A 16970-nucleotide genomic window follows, 5' to 3' on the forward strand; every position below is an offset into this window, starting at 1 on the left:
CCCATCCCTCCTACTTTTCTGTGTTGAATTAGAATTTTGTAAGAGCAACGTGCTCTTTTCCCTTGCCAGATAAAGTGTTTGAAAATCTTATTTAGTTCAGAAAAGTGTGTAGATTTAAATTGGATTGGTAGGGTGCGAAATACGTATAGAATTTTTGGAAGGATCAACATTTTGAAGGAAGCTATTTTCCCCACCCAAGATAGCTCTGTTTTTGCCATACGGGTTAGAGTTGTTCGAATGTCTGATAAGAGAGGTTTGATATTGGTTTCTGCTAAAAGGGATGATTTGGATGTTAATAAAGTACCTAGATATGGGATGAAGTTTTCTGTCCAGGTGTAGGAGAGTAGTTGTTTTAAGTGTGTACGACCGTGATGATTGATCCCGAGATCCAGGATTAAGGATTTGCTAAAATTTGCTTTATAGTATGACAGAGAACCAAAGAGATTAAGGGTGTCATGGGCGAAAGGCAGCGATATGGTGGGGTTGGTGAGAAGGAGGATGACATAGTCTGCGAAAAGGTTGATTACATGTGATTTTTGTTGGAATTTAAATCCTGAAATGTGGTGGTGAGATTGAATGGCCTCCGCCAGGGGTTCCATCATTAGGTTGAGAATAAAGGGGGAAAGCGGACAGCTCTGGCGGGTGCCATTCGAGATAAGGAATCTTTTTGACAATAAACTTGACGTGAGAACCTGTGCTGAGGGTTTTGAGTACAGAGCGAGTATTGCGGAAACCAAATTTGTGTAACACCGCCTTCATGTAGCCCCAGTGCACTCTATCAAACACCTTCTCTGCATCAATAGAAAGAAGCAGAGAAGGCGTTTTTTGAGATTCTGCATAGTGAACGATGTTTAGTAGACGTCTTGTGGCAACAGAAGCCTGACGTTCTTTGGTGAACCCTGTTTGATCTCATCTCACTAATGCCGGCATAATGTTGAAAAGTCTATTTGCTAATAGTTTAGCGTATAGTTTGATGTCCACATTTAATAGAGAAATGGGACTAAAGTTGGATGGTGTGTCAAGGGGTTTTCCAGGTTTGGGCAAAGTAATGACATAGGCCTTTAGCATTTCTACTGGAAAGGTACCTGAGGACATGGCTTCGTTGAATAGGGGTAGTAGGTTGGGGATTAGGGTCTGGCTGAATGTTTTGTAATATATGTTAGACAGTCCATCTGGACCAGGAGCCTTACCCGGTGGGAGAGATTGAATAGCATGTTCAAGCTCCGCTAAGGTAAATGGGGAATTCAATAGTTGTATCTGAGGTGCAGAAAGAGTAGGTAAATAGATTTTGGCCAGGAAGTTGTCTATGTCCACGCTAATTGGTTGTGTAGTTTTAGGGTCATCTTTAAGATTATAGAATGAAGAATAGTAGTCTGTGAAAGCATCGCCGATTGCCCGTGGGTTTTCCACTTTGGTTGCATTTTTGGGTGAAAAATGTGTGAAATTCTAGTTTTGATCCTTTGTGCTTTGAGGTGGTTGGCTAGAAATTTGCTTGCTTTGTTGTTATTTGCATAGTAGTTTAGTTTGAGTTTACGCATATATTGTTCATTTTGGGTACAAAACATTTCTCTAAATTTGCATCGAAGACCGGACAACTTCGTATAGCCATCAAAATTTTGAAATCTAACAGTGCTGCACCATGCATCAAACACATGTGACTGTATAGAGCAGCCAGCACAGAATATAAAATACACCATACAATGCAATGAAATACACAATGGTGCAGCGCAAATAGAGTCCAATAATGATCACATATTATTATATAGCAGCATATAATGTATAGGTGGAAACACCACGTAGTGAGGAAAATCTTCTCTTGAGAGTGATAAATCCTTCCACCAGTAGTAGTATATTCTTACCAGACGAGATGGTCCACTGAATAATCAAATGGTCAAACAGGCAGAATCACTCATGTGATATATGTAAGGGTCAAACTGCTTCACTCCCACGTGCAGACAGGGCAGACTCCAATTATGGTCCTCCAGAAACCTCATTCCTCAGCACTGACAAGCCTCAGGTTAATGCGTTCATATACATCCCTCAATGTCATTCAGATGAAGATGTGCAAAAATTGGCTCCAATATGGAAAAAGCCCCAGAGGAATAAGACCCTCTGTTCCCCTGGAAGGCAGTGTTTCCCCGTGTATGAGCAATGGGTTGTCTCTCAGTGTCCTTACAACCAGTGTAGGGCTATGGACCTTGTATCAGTCTTGATAACTTCAGAGAACCTTAAACTGCTGGAGTCCTGAGGTAAGGGAAGCATGGAGGAGCAATGTTCCTGGAATTAGAGAACTCCCTGGTCCTGGAGTTTCTTCAGTCCAACATGGAGTATACATTATATGCTGCTATATAATATGTGATCATTATTGGACTTTATTTGCGCTGCACCATTGTGTATTTTATTGTTCTATTGAGGTGTTTGTGATTTGCTCCTTTGGGTGTCCAGCTTGCAATTTTTTACTTTATTTTTATGTGTGCGCTGATTGTTTTTTTATTCAACACCATACAGTGCACCAATAACAGCTATATGAAATGTTATCTGTCGTCATAATAGTGAATAATCAGTGATAACACAATACAGATCATAAAGATAGAATATGGTCCTCTGAAAAGTAAACCTCATAAAGTGATATTCCTCTGAAGAGTGAACTCAGTATGTGATGACAAAAATTCTTTGGTGACTTCACACACACCATACGTCCAACACCCTCTGAGGCTTACCAGGGTTTGTGTGACCTCCTGAACCAGTGAATGAGAGGACATGTGACATGTGAATGGCTCAGCTGGGTTTCAAAGCACTTTGTGGACTGGACTGTGAGAGGCTATGAAACCATTGGATCATCCAGGATGTCAGCACCTTGTGACTCTCACTTCTACACAAGCACAGTGTTATTTGCATTCTATTACATGTTTGATGCCGTGATATTGCCACTGAGCATGAGAAGAGCGATTTGGAGGTAAAAGATTTCCCAGTGCTGTGGTGTGGAGGAATATCCAGTTTAAACAAATGCTATTTGTGACTTCTTATGTGGAGGTCACACACACTCTGGTAAGCCTCCGAGTGGTCTGTTATGGTGTGTGTGAAGTCAATAAAGAATTTTCATTATGACATACTATCATACTATCATATCAGAGGACTATCACTTTATGAGGTTTACATTTCAGAGGACCTTTTGCTACTATTTTCTATCTTTATGATTTGTAATGCGTTATCACAAATTTTTCACTATTATGACTGATAAACTTGCACATACTCTAGATATTATTGGTGCACTGTATGGTATATTTTATATTCAGACATGCACAGAGAAGAGGAGGAACGGAATAGGTGTAGTACATACATGACAGGGTAAGAAGGGGAACTGGTCGTAAAGGGGTTAACATATTTAAAGTAACATGTTAGTACTGGCAATTACCTTATTGGCTCAGAGGAGGGTTGGGCGGAAGGGAAGGGGCCCCGGGCACTTGCTGTGAGGATAATCGTCAGAAGAGCATCCTGCTGTCCTAGTTCCTGCAAAAAAGACAGAAAGCAGAAATTAGCGATTTGGAGCGTTTGATGGCTTAACTTAGGGTTGCTGCTGATATTCATGGCTCAGACTTAGTCCAGAGCCACTTGGTCCTATTTATACAGGTTGGATGTATTGTACAGCAGATTAAAATTTTTATATTTTGTATGCATAGCATAAATTCCCAGTGCTTTTTCATGGCCCTTAGAAGAGCTGCACATGATGCATACAGCCTGCCATACAAGTGAATGGCTATATGCAGCCATGCTCTTGTACATATCAAAGCTTCTTTGCATAAGCATTTATCCACACATGAGCATCTAATGTTTTTTGTTAGAATGAAAGATTTGCATTCAGAAATTGTGTTGGACATGCATTCGCAGGTAAACACAGAGGCAAAGAAGCATCTGCGTTTATAAGAGTGCATTTGTATACAACCAATACAGTAATTCATTTGTATTGCAGGCTGTTTGTGGCTCATGCTGCACCCCTGGAGCAGGAAGTCACCTGGAAATTACACTAGACATTTGAAATGGCTCTAAAAGCCCCGTGTGCATGAACCCTTAATGTACTGCCAATGTTACATGATCCTACTCTTTCAGTTCAGGGGTTATTGTATATTTTGACTGTATCAGACACATGTAGATAGAACAGCAAGTGTTTGTATATGGTTAAACATATCATAGTAAAAGCATAGTTATTTTTCAAATTTTCTGTTCTTATCCTGTCTTAGCTACTTTGTAAGTCACTAACTTAGTACAAGAATGTAGCAAGTGAAGTCTGAAAAGTTTTAACTGCCATTCTCTATTCTTGTTTTAGGTCAGTGACATTTTGTGACCGGCCATAAATTTATCCATATGGGTTCAAAATAGTAACAGGTATTCAGACATCCCAAGTCTCCCGCATTTCTGTGGCGGCTCTTGCACACCCGCAAGCACCTCCCGATATCCCCTGAATGATCGGAGCGACAGGGAACAGCTGTGAACACAGATCTCCCTGTATAGATTTTTAGCCGACAGCCACTTGTCCTTCTCTCCCTCCCGTGGCTGTCAGCTAAGAATCTATACAGGGAGATCTGTGTTCACAGCTGCCCTGTTAGTAAGCAGAACAGTCATCAATGGAAGCCATTCACGGCTGTTTTGTTTACATTATAATCATGTGATCGCTATCCAATCATAGCGATCACACGATACACCAGCCACTCACAGCAGCTGGGTACCCAGTGCCATGATCCGCTGTGTCCACAGGACCTACCAATATGTTGAGTGCCTGTGGCTGCTGTCCACTCGCAGTAAGATTGACAAGGGGTTAAACTGAAGAGGAAGGATCTAAAATGAAATGGCTGTAAATGGCTGTAAATGGACGCTCATCTGTTTACAGCCATTAACCCATAGAGCTGCATTGCTGTCCATTTTTCATCAGTCAACAGATGAATGAAAATCAGAAAGACAGAATGACTGTGTGAAAGGCATTAATAAAGAAAGCAAGGTGGCTTTTAGGGGTGCAATCTTATCTCAATGTCTCTTGAGGGTTAGGGAAGCTCCTTTAAACTATTCTGGACCTTTTTATGTGCCAAATAATGTTACCTCTAACATGAACCCCAACCTGAAACTTTGTGTTAACCATTATGCAACTGACAACCCTAACACTTTATTTATAAACAAAGTCATGTGATCACCATGTCATCATTGGGGTGTGACATGGCTTTGTTGATGAACAATTCTCTGTCACATAGCAGAGGGCTATGACATTATGTAAAATGTGAGTAAATCACAAGATTGGTTTATAAATCCTTAGGCAGGTAAAACATATCTATTTCATTGTATTTGTCAGTCTTCCTGGAGTTTCATGGAGTTTCCAAGTTTCATGTCCATGCTTGTTTGGTAAAGCAGCAAAAATAACCAAATGGTTTAATTTACTGAAAGGTCTCTGTTGATCATAAAAGTAAAATAATGGAATGAAGGTAAAATAATATTTAAGAGGGGTGGAGCTTGCCGAGGAAGATGGTGGACGCTCATTAGAAAAGCTCCACAGCACTCGGGGATAAACCGGCACACATCGGGCTGTTAACCTGCCAGGAACCACGCCAGTGTACCCATCGGAACAGAGGGGAGGCCCAGGGACCTGACCGAACATGACATGATGGAATAAAGAGCCGCAGAAATTCACCGAATACTATCCGCTGGGGCATAGGCAAGATGGCGGCATAGATTCAGGAGAGGACACCAGGGATCTCCCTGACTCAATTGATCTCTTTCCCACAACCAATCAACCAGTCCTGGATACAACATTAAAGGACATGTTAATCTCCCTTAGAAGCTCACTGCACGCTGACATGCTGTCTTGCATTCACAAATTTGGGGCGGAATTGAGAGAAACCTCATCCAGAGTAGATCATATAGAAAACAAGATGGGGGAATTTGCGACCACCATGAATGATCTAGTAAAAGCCCATGATAGCAATGCAGATGAAATGGATGACATTAAAGCTAAATTAGCGGACATTGAGGACCGCTTCAGGAGAAATAACCTAAAAATAAGGGGGATCCCTGAATCGGTCCAACAACCCGAATTGCACACATATGCTGTCCAACTTTTCCAGGCCATACTACCTGACCTAACAGACCTGGATATCACAGTGGACATCGCTTACCCAAACTGGCTCACCTACCAGAGACGTAATACTCAGGCTCCATTTCTTCCAGGCAAAGGAACGCCTCATGGCAGCTTCACGCAATAAGGATCTATTTCCTCCTCAGTACAAAGATTTACAATTTTTTGCTGACCTATCCCAATTTACCCTGCAAAAACGTAGAAACCTGGACACTATTTCTAAGGCTTTGAGAAATCATAAGATCACTTATACAGTAAATGGGGGTTCCCTACAAAATTGATCATCACTAAGGAAGGAAGGGATCATGTAGTGGACACCCTCGACAAGGGAATGCAATTGCTTCACAAATGGCACATTATTCCAGAAGACGTACCAAAGGCACATAACTCACGAAGTCCTGATCGCATTGAGGATGAATGGAACCTGGTCACCTCCAGGAATGCCCGCAAACATAACTAACACAACCACAGCCAGTTAAGGATACACTCTACTACTCACTGAGTAGGGAAAAACTGCTAAGCTGAACTGTTTCTGTATTTTTCTTTTTTTCTTTTTAAATTTTTTTCTCTTGAAAACCCCTCAAATGCAATATGAGTGACTATACTTCACACCCGGGTCGCACTGACCTCTACATGTTTATGCTTCAGTTCTACATATGTTTTTTAACTTTCTTTCTCGGTTAACCCATGATGGTATACATATGCCAGAACCCAGGAATTACTGGGATCTCCTCTGGAAGCAGGATGCATACGATCAGCTTATTCGCTGATGATATCATCTTAATGCTTAGGCCGCGTACACACGAGAGGATTGTCCGTCCAACTTAGTCCGCTGAAACGTGTTTCAGCGGACAGTCTGGCGGACTAAGTCTTTCGGAATTTCCGTAATATTGTCCGTCCAAACTTGGTTTCAGCGGACAGTCCGCTCGTGAGTAGGCAAGTTCGACGGACTAAGTATGGCGCATGCTCAGAAAGGATTTACACGGCCGAAGGTTGCATTGCAGTGTATTGGACGTCGTATTTCTAGTCCCGTCGTACGTGCTGTACACGTCATCACGCAAGCTTTCAGCGGACTGTCTGTTCATCGTGTGTGGTCAAGTCCGTTCATTCAAAAGTAGGACGGACTGTCTGTCGGATTGTCGGACGGACTTAGTTGGGCGGACAATCCTCTCGTGTGTACGCGGCCTTACTGATGTTATATTTTCCCTGGCTTTGGTACACCAAGCTCTGTGATTACTCAATGTTGTATCTTATTATAAGGGTTAATGAAACCAAGTCGTATCTCTTGGGGATAGGTCTAACCAAAACAACGAAACAACACATTAACACGCACTTCCCTTATATGTGGAAAGAGAAAGGCATAATGCATCTGGGTATTACTCTTACTCCTACAGTATCAGATCTAGTCAGGGAAAACTATATCCCCTTTTTAAACTCCCTACGACCTAAACTGGACAAACTACGAAAGTTTGAACTCTCCTGGACTGGTAGGCAAGCTGCACAGTCGGAAATAGATAGATATCTATGCATAGGCAAAAAGGCATGATGCGCCTTTAACAAACTTATCAAGCTCAAACAAGCGGGTGGGATAGGACACACAGTGATAAAAGATTACCTTGCAGCAACCATACTAGCCCAAGCGAAAGATTGGTTTCCTTCTCATAATAACACCTTATGTGCGTAACTAGAGAGATCCCAAATTACGAGAGGAAACCTATATAATCACTTAATAACCAGCCCCTTCCAAATGTCTAAATCATCTAATGTAACACCCACCATACAAGTATCTACCAAAACTTGGCAATATCTTCTTAATTCTATAACTTCTGACAGCCCCCAAACTACCCTCAAGCTCCCGATTACTGCTTTGGCACTTCTGATACCCGACATGTCACTAAACAATTGGTGCACTACCAAAGAAATCTTACTAGAGGATCTTTTTGTAGGACTGGCACTGAAAACATTCAGAACATTACAAATTGAATACTCTATCCCAGCATCAGACATTTATAAATACATCCAATTATCACATGTATTAAAGGAAAAGGGTAATAAACTCATCACCCGATTGCCCTGTCATGTTGCTATATTCTACACAACCAAAAACTCAAAATTCAAAGGTACATCGTTACTATACAAACACCTACAGAACAAACAATCCTTTACTAAAACTTCTAACATAGGTGCCTGGGAAAAGGATTTTGAGAAAAACTACACAGAGGACCAGTGGAAGAAAGCCCTAAAGCCCCGTACACACAAGCGGACTTTTCGACATCCAAAGTCCGACGGACTGAGTCCGTCAGACTATTCGATCGTGTGTGGGCTGCAACGGACTTTAGCTTCGCTAAAGTCTGACGGACTTTAGAAATGAAGCATGCTTCAAATTTTCCCGACGGAACTCCGCCGGACCCGGTCCCCTTCGAAAAATCCGCTCGTGTGTATGCTACTCCGACGGACTAAAACCGACGCTAGGGCAGCTATTGGCTACTGGCTAGGAACTCCGGCGGAACTCCTTTGGAGGTCTGTTGGACATAAGTCCTCTCGTGTGTACGGGGCACAAGTGTAACCTATTCATCCACAAAAAGTGGCAACCTATGGGAACTGCACCAACAAATTTTAATGCGATGGTATCTTACCCCTTATCTTATCTCAAAATTTGCACTTGAAGCCTCTCCAGAATGTAGGAGAAATTCTGGCAAAACGGTGCATTACTGCACATATTGTGGTCATGCCCATGCATTAGAAGATTCTGGACGCCGATATTCCAGATAATAGTGAAGATCTCAGGTATGAAAACGGCACCTTCTCCAGGTATGGCACTTCCATCACTGGAAATAGACTCATTCCCTACCCCGATGAGAATGTTAGTATCCCAAATACTCGTGGCAGCCAGACTCAATATAGTACAACACTGGAAGGACATTTACCTACCCAGTATAGCAGAAATCCTACAAATAATAAATACGCATAGTGCTTACGAAATACGATTCATTCGTAGTGTTAGCAATCACAAAAAGATCTATGAACTATGGAGTACTTGGCTCACATGGTATCCGCAAAACGTAGGTCTCAGATTTTTTGGGAGGAGTACTTAGAAATTAAAAGAGTAATCTGTTCTTGAAGTCGTGTGATATATATATATATATATATATATATATATATATATATATAGTGCCTTGCGAAAGTATTCGGCCCCCTTGAACTTTTCAACCTTTTGCCACATTTCAGGCTTCAAACATAAAGATATGACATTTTTATTTTTTGTGAAGAATCACCAACAAGTGGGACACAATTGTGAAGTGGAACGAAATCTATTGGATTTTTGAAACTTTTTTAACTAATAAAAAAATGAAAAGTGGGGCGTACAAAATTATTCGGCCCCCTTGTGTTAATACTTTGTAGAGCCACCTTTTGCTGCGATTACAGCTGCAAGTCGCTTGGGGTATGTCTCTATCAGTTTTGCACATCGAGAGACTGAAATTCTTGCCCATTCTTCCTTGCAAAACAGCTCGAGCTCAGTGAGGTTGGATGGAGAGCATTTGTGAACAGCAGTTTTCAGCTCTTTCCACAGATTCTCGATTGGATTCAGGTCTGGACTTTTACTTGGCCATTCTAACACCTGGATACGTTTATTTGTGAACCATTCCTTTGTAGATTTTGCTGTATGTTTGGGATCATTGTCTTGTTGGAAGATAAATCTCCGTCCCAGTTTCAGGTCTTTTGCAGACTCCAACAGAATGGTCCTGTATTTGGCTGCATCCATCTTCCCCTCAATTTTAACCATCTTCCCTGTCCCTGCTGAAGAAAAGCTGGCCCAAACCATGATGTTGCCACGACCATGTTTGACAGTGGGGATGGTGTGTTGAGGGTGATGAGCTGTGTTGCTTTTACGCTAAACAGATCGTTTTGCATTGTGGGCAAAAAGTTAGATTTTGGTTTCATCTGACCAGAGCACCTTCTTCCACATGTTTGATGTGTCTCTCAGGTGGCTTGTGGCAAACTTTAGACAAGACTTTTTATGGTTATCTTTGAGAAATGGCTTTCTTCTTGCCACTCTTCCATAAAGGCCAGATTTGTGCAGTGTACGACTGATTGTTGTCCTATGGACAGACTCTCCCACCTCAGCTGTAGTTCTCTGCAGTTCATCCAGAGTGATCATGGGCCTCTTGGCTGCATCTCTGATCAGTCTTCTCCTTGTCTGAGATGAGAGTTTAAAGAGACGGCCAGGTCTTGGTAGATTTTCAGTGGTCTGATACTCCTTCCATTTCAAAATGATCGTTTGCACAGTGCTCCTTGGGATGTTTAAAGCTTGGGAAATCTTTTTGTATCCAAATCCGGCTTTAAACTTCTCCACAACAGTATTACGGACCTGCCTGGTGTGTTCCTTGGTCTTCATGATGCTCTCTGCGCTTTCAACAGAACCCTGAGACTATCACAGAGCAGGTGAATTTATACAGAGACTTGATTACACACAGGTGGATTCTATCGATCACCATCAGTCATTTAGGACAACATTGGATCATTCAGAGATCCTCGCTGAACTTCTGGAGTGAGTTTGCTGCACTGAAAGTAAAGGGGCCGAATAATTTTGCACACACCACTTTTCAGTTTTTTATTTGCTAAAAAAGTTTAAAATATCCAATAGATTTCGTTCTACTTCACAATTGTGTCCCACTTGTTGGTGATTCTTCACAAAAAATAAAAAATTGATATCTTTATGTTTGAAGCCTGAAATGTGGCAAAAGGTTGAAAAGTTCAAGGGGGCCGAATACTTTCACAAGGTACTGTATATATACATACACACTACATTCCTACACACAATGGTTGATTTACGGACATACACTGCTACTGTTGATTTGGTTTGTTTTAGTTAACATTACCCCTATCTTTCTTTTCTTTCCCTCCCTCTTACTCATTCCCCACCTCAGAATATTGTTAACCTCCCTGGCGGTAATCCCGAGTCTGGCTCGGGTTGGGATTTTACTAACGGGAGCGGTAACCCCGAGCCAGACTCGGGATCGCATCGCTGGATGCAGGGAGGACACAGGGAGAAGTTACTTACCTTGTCCCCTGGATCCAGCGATGTCCCCCGCGCTGTGTGATCGAGCTGTCCTCCGCTTGATTCACACAGTGCCCGAATGCCGCCGAGCTCCGTTCCCTGCGATGTTACGGCGCACGGGAGCGGAGAGCGGCGCCAAATTCAAAAAAGTAAAAAGACACAAAACACACACAGCACTGTAATCTTACAGATTACAGTACTGTATTAAAAATTACACACCCCCTTTGTCCCTAGTGGTCTGTGCAATGCCCTGCATGCACTTTTATATTATAAATACTGTTTTTTTCTGCCTGGAATTTGGAGATTGTCCATAGCAACCAAAAAGTGTCCCTTTTTCAGTGTTTTAGGATTTGATTACATTATTGAATAATTTTTATTATTATTTATTATATTATATAATATTATATTATTATTATTATTATTATCATTATATTATATAACTTTATCATACCCGGGATGTCTACTAGACTCTGGTTTGAACAGATTTAGGCCGGGTTCACACTGCTGCGGGGGGAGATCCGGATGTGATTCGCACCGCACTGCAGTGCAAATCACATCCGATCTCCGTAGCGATGTGAGTTCAGCCATACAGATAGTTTGGCTGAATTCGCATCGCTCCCGCAGCAAACTCGCACAGGACCCTTTTTTTGGTCCGCAACAGAATCGGATCGCATGGGTGTTCACACCATGCGATCCGATTCCTGTGCGAGTCTGCAGATCGCACTGTGATATGCGGACGGATCTGGGGGTGTCATTAACATTTCATTGACACTCCCAGCCGTTCGCATAGGGCAATGTGAACTGCCGGCGGAAGTCATGCGATGCGGGAAAACGCAGCGGATTCGCGGCGTTCCTGCATCGCTGTGGTGTGAACCCAGCCTTAAGAGAGTTATTCCTAAGAATTACAGGACTACAATATAAAACGCCAAATTTCCATGTAAAAAAATTGTACCGCTTTCAGCACCTAAAACCAGAATGAATCATACTGCCAGGAAGGTTAATACATGATCAGCTGTGGAAGCATCTAGATCCTCACTAGAACATGAAAACGTAAAAGATAACTTTAGATCCCATGGGTGGGCGTATTGCCCTCCCCTCCACAGGCACAGTTTGATCCCAGTTGGGGTCCCGGGGGGGGGGGGGGGTTGGAGCGTACCATCTAGCACTTATCGTATAAATTGGTTATTACGGTACACATATTTTGAATATTACATAAATGCATTTATAGGACAACAAATGTTGAACTTACCCTATCTTATTGTTCCTATTATTGCTCTGTTAAAAACTTCAATAAAAAAATATATATATATTTAATTACTACTTGTTATTCATGTACTTTTACTGACTATGTGCTCTGACACAGATGCTAGGAGCTATTCATGTTATGTAGTCATTTGTTTAACTATGCAAATTACATGATTTCACATATGAAATTTCTTATATAATATAAAGATGGAGAAGACTTGTTACAGGGTATTTGTGAAGTGTATAGATACAATATAAACAGAGGAATAATGAAGACCCTAATAAGCCTTTTTCTATCATTATCATGGCTGTCAGGTGAGACTTCATAGGACAGGATCCCTCAGATGAAATAATCCTCCTAATAGATCTGAGTGGATGTATTAGTTCTAATGCTATTTCCTATTGTCACTGTATATTTTCCAGGTGTCCTGTCTTCTAACCAACTTGTCCAGTCTGATCCAGCCGTGATAAAGCCGGGGAACTCCCATACACTCACCTGTCAGGGTTCAGGAGGATTCACCTTTGGTAGTTATGATATGGCATGGTTCAGACAGTTCTCTGATGGAAAGTTACAATGGTTGAGTTTTATTGGTAGAGGTGGGGATACACACTATCATTTTGATGTTAGAGGGAGATTCACAACCACCAGAGATAACAACAATAACAAGCTGACTCTGAAAATGGACACCATGAAAATAGAAGACACTGCCGTGTATTACTGTGCAAAGTACACACACTGATGGAAAATATATTTTTAATATAACAATAAGTAGAATATCACTTCTTCATGTTGTCAGTAGGTGGCAGCACATACATTTAATATCTGGACACAATAGCTATAAATATGAACTAAAACTAACCACAGATTTAACATTGTGTAAAGCTTCATTTACTTCTACTTACAGTGGATATAGAAAATAATCCCCCCCCCCCTCTTTAAAATAATAATAATTTGTAACTTTGCAGCCTGAACTGAAGACAGACATATGTTTTGTTTTACTCAGCTGTATTTACTAGTGGAACTTATAACATTCCAAGTGAAAGATATAACACCAATATATCAGAAAAAACAAAAAACAAATTGAAAAACAGAATCACAAAAAAAGGATCACCCCCTTATGTCAGTATTTTGTTGGACCACCTTTTGCTTTAATTACAGCCTTTAGTCTGTTGGGATGTGTCTCTACTAACTTTGCACATCTAGGCTTTGCTATATTTGCTCACTCTTCTTTGCAGAACTGCTCAAGTTCAGTTAAATTTGATGGTGACTGTTTGTGGGGCTGCAGTCTTCAAGTCATTCCACAGATTTTCAATGCGGTTTAAGTCTGGGCTCTGACTAGGCCATGCTAGGACAATCACCCTTTTTCTCCTTCAACCACTGTGTGGTAATTTTTGCTGTGTGCTTTGGGTTATTATCATGTTGGAAGATAAACCTTTTTCCCATTGACAACTTTCTGGTATAGGGCAGCAGATTTTCCGTAAGAATTTCAGATATTTTGCCCCATCTCTATTTTCCTTCTATTCTAACAAGTGCTCCAGTCCCTGCTGCAGAGAAACACCCCCCCCCCCCCCCCCATTAACAGGGTTAAGGGGAGTTCAGGCACCTAGTAATTGCGGGTTAGAGGTATTAGTTAGATCCAGAGGACAAACAGCTCCACAGATTGGATTCAGCAACCACCGGATAGGCCTCTCTCACTTGACCTTGCAGTCGGTAAGATGCTCAACAAAGTCTCTGCCACAGACTTGTCAATTAAACTAAAGGATTCTTGAGAGATCTTGAGAGGTTTGAAGAACTGCCATACAGTACCAGTTTTCTTTCAGCCGACCTGGCGATACTGTATGGGTGTTGATCCGGGTTGTGTCCTCTAACTGAGTTTCCAGGCTCTTCCAGAGATACCAGCCTTGTGCTTGGTCCTCTACTAGAAAGTCCTTTCATGGATCCTCACGTTTTCTTGGCCTTTCCCCACAGGCAAGATAGCACAGGACCACCCCTGGATCAGTAGGTCCCAAGACTTTTCTGAGCCTACCCTCGCAGTTGCAGAGCCTCGGGCCAGCCGGCCCTAAGGCGCAGGACCATGTGACACAGACCCCAGGCCAGGAGGGCCATGAGGTCGGGATAACGGACCCCGGAAAAAGACTACCAAAAAATGGCGTTGGTACCTTAAATACCCTCTCCCAAAAGAGGCATCCCCAGATGCCAACCCACCCACTTTGTAAAACTTGTGAAAATGTACACCGATGACCAGTGGCTGCCTTACAAAATTTTGCAACTGACACCTGATGACAGAAGGCCCAAGAAACACCAAGTGCCTGTGAAGAATGTGCTGTAACAGGGAAAGGAGGAACCCGATCCCTAACAGAATAGCCCAGAGTCATCATCTGTCAGATCCATCCAGAAACCAGGTCACAGAAGAAGCAGACAGCCCCTTTCTTGGCCCGTCCGTGAATACAGTGAGCCTAACCTCCAAACAGACTGGCAAATACATTCAAGTCCCCCAAAAACACATCCAGGGCAGATAAGGCAAATTCCTTGGGATGTGCTGACCAGGGACTCAAGAAAGACAACCCAATGTCCTTATTCAAATCGAAATCCAAGAACAGAACTATATAAAAAGGGCGAAGCACCACCTTAACCTGGGTAAGATGAATGACAAAATAATGCCACCATTTTCGACACCCTACAAGCAGAGGTGATAGCCACCAAGAAGCCACCTTCCAAAACAGAGAAAGCGGTGAAACCTCCTGAATATTTTGAGATAGAGATAGCGAGGCTTTTGGAGAACCTAAATCACCAAGTTCAGTTCCCACGGCCATAGAAGAAACCACACCAGTGGAAACAGACATCTAACCCCTTGAACAAAAAGGTACGCACCAGGGAGTGCAAGACCAGGGGATGCTGAAGAAGACCACCCAGGCTGACACCTGTTCTATGGTATTCAAGGCCTATTTCTGCTCATCCCTCCGTAAATGGAGGTCAGAATCTGAGCCACCTAGAAAGGACGAGGATGAATGCCCAGTGACTCATACCAGGATATATGTGCTTTCCACATCCAGAGGTAAAACCTCCTAGAAGGTAGACTCCCTAGCCATCAGCAGTGTCGGAACTGCAGCACCTGGCTCATCATAGTCTGACCATTAAAACCAGTGACTCTAAAGCAGGATGGTAGGAACGGCCCTTGGGACAGTAGGTCCTCCTTGAGAGGCAGTCGCCAAGGAAACGTCGGAGACCAGGCGCACCCGGTCGGCATACCTAGACCAACGGGACCCACCTGGAGCCAAAAGAATGACTGGAATCCCCGCAGCCATGATCCTGCTCAGAAAAACAGAGCAAAAGTTGGAGAGGAGGAAAGGCATAGAGCAAACATCACCGACCCCCTGGGCCACCAGAGCCACCAGAAGATCCTGTGACCTTGCCAGAAACCTTGGCACTGTCCTGTTGAGCCAAGATACAAACAGATCTACCTCAGGAGTGCCCCAACAGAGACAAATCTGATGAAACACGGCCCAGTGAAGGGCCCACCCTGTGATCCAACCCTAGCCAACTGGGGTATCCATCTGACAGTATTCCACTCCTGGAATGTGTACGTTGGAAAGGGCCGGAACAAGACGTTCTGCCCCTGGAGGATACTGGCAACAGCCAGGCAAAAGCCTTTTTGGCCCACCCTGGAGAAGGACCAAAGCCACCGCCATTGCCTTGTCCGACTGGATACGTATGGGGAGCCCCTGTAGGTGAACCGTCCATGATCCAGACTTAGTCTGATCAATTGAAGTTCCAGGATATTACTCTGTAGTTCAGATTCCACCAATGTCCAACAATCCTGAGCAGAGCTCAGTCCCAGGACATCTCTCCACCCGGACAGACTGGCATTGGTGGTCACCCCATTCAATACAAGGGGAGAAAGGACTTTCCCAGCCGAAGAACTGGAGAACAAAGCTACCAGACTAGGGAACCTCTGGTTTCCTTAATCAGCCGAATCTGATTGTTCAGAGACCTTGGGCATTTGTCCCATTATACCAGGATCTCCCCGAAGGGAGCATGTATGTGCAAATGGAATCGCCTCAAAAAAGGTGGATACCATCAGACCCAACACCCACATGCAGGTCCGCAGAGGAGCCCGCCTGCCGGACAGTAAATGAAAAACGCAGCGTGCAACTTCTGGAGTCTGTCCAGGGGAAGAAACACACCGACCAGAGTGGAAGCCCCATCAGACTCAGAAAATCCAACATTCTGGCAGGGTCAAAGCAGACTTGCGATAGTATAGACGCCAACTGAAATCAGTGAAGGTCTGTATAGGAACTACGTTGCTCCTCGGGGTAATCAAGAACTCGAAGAAGAAGATCATCCAGGCAGCCCAGGACCGCCAACCCCCACTGATGTAGCCATGCCAGATCTAGGGCCAACACCTCGTGAACACCCAAGGACTGGTGGCCAGATCAAAGGGCAACACCACACACTGATAACGCTCCACACCCACAGCAAAACTGCGGAAGTGCTGGAGTCGGGCACATAACAGAATGCGTAAGTAAGCATTCATGATGTCGTAGAAG

The sequence above is a fragment of the Lithobates pipiens genome, unplaced genomic scaffold (assembly GCF_037356315.1).
Source record: "Lithobates pipiens isolate NorthernLeopardFrog02 unplaced genomic scaffold, aLitPip1_a1.2 Scaffold_11, whole genome shotgun sequence".
Classification (NCBI taxonomy): Eukaryota; Metazoa; Chordata; class Amphibia; order Anura; family Ranidae; genus Lithobates; species Lithobates pipiens.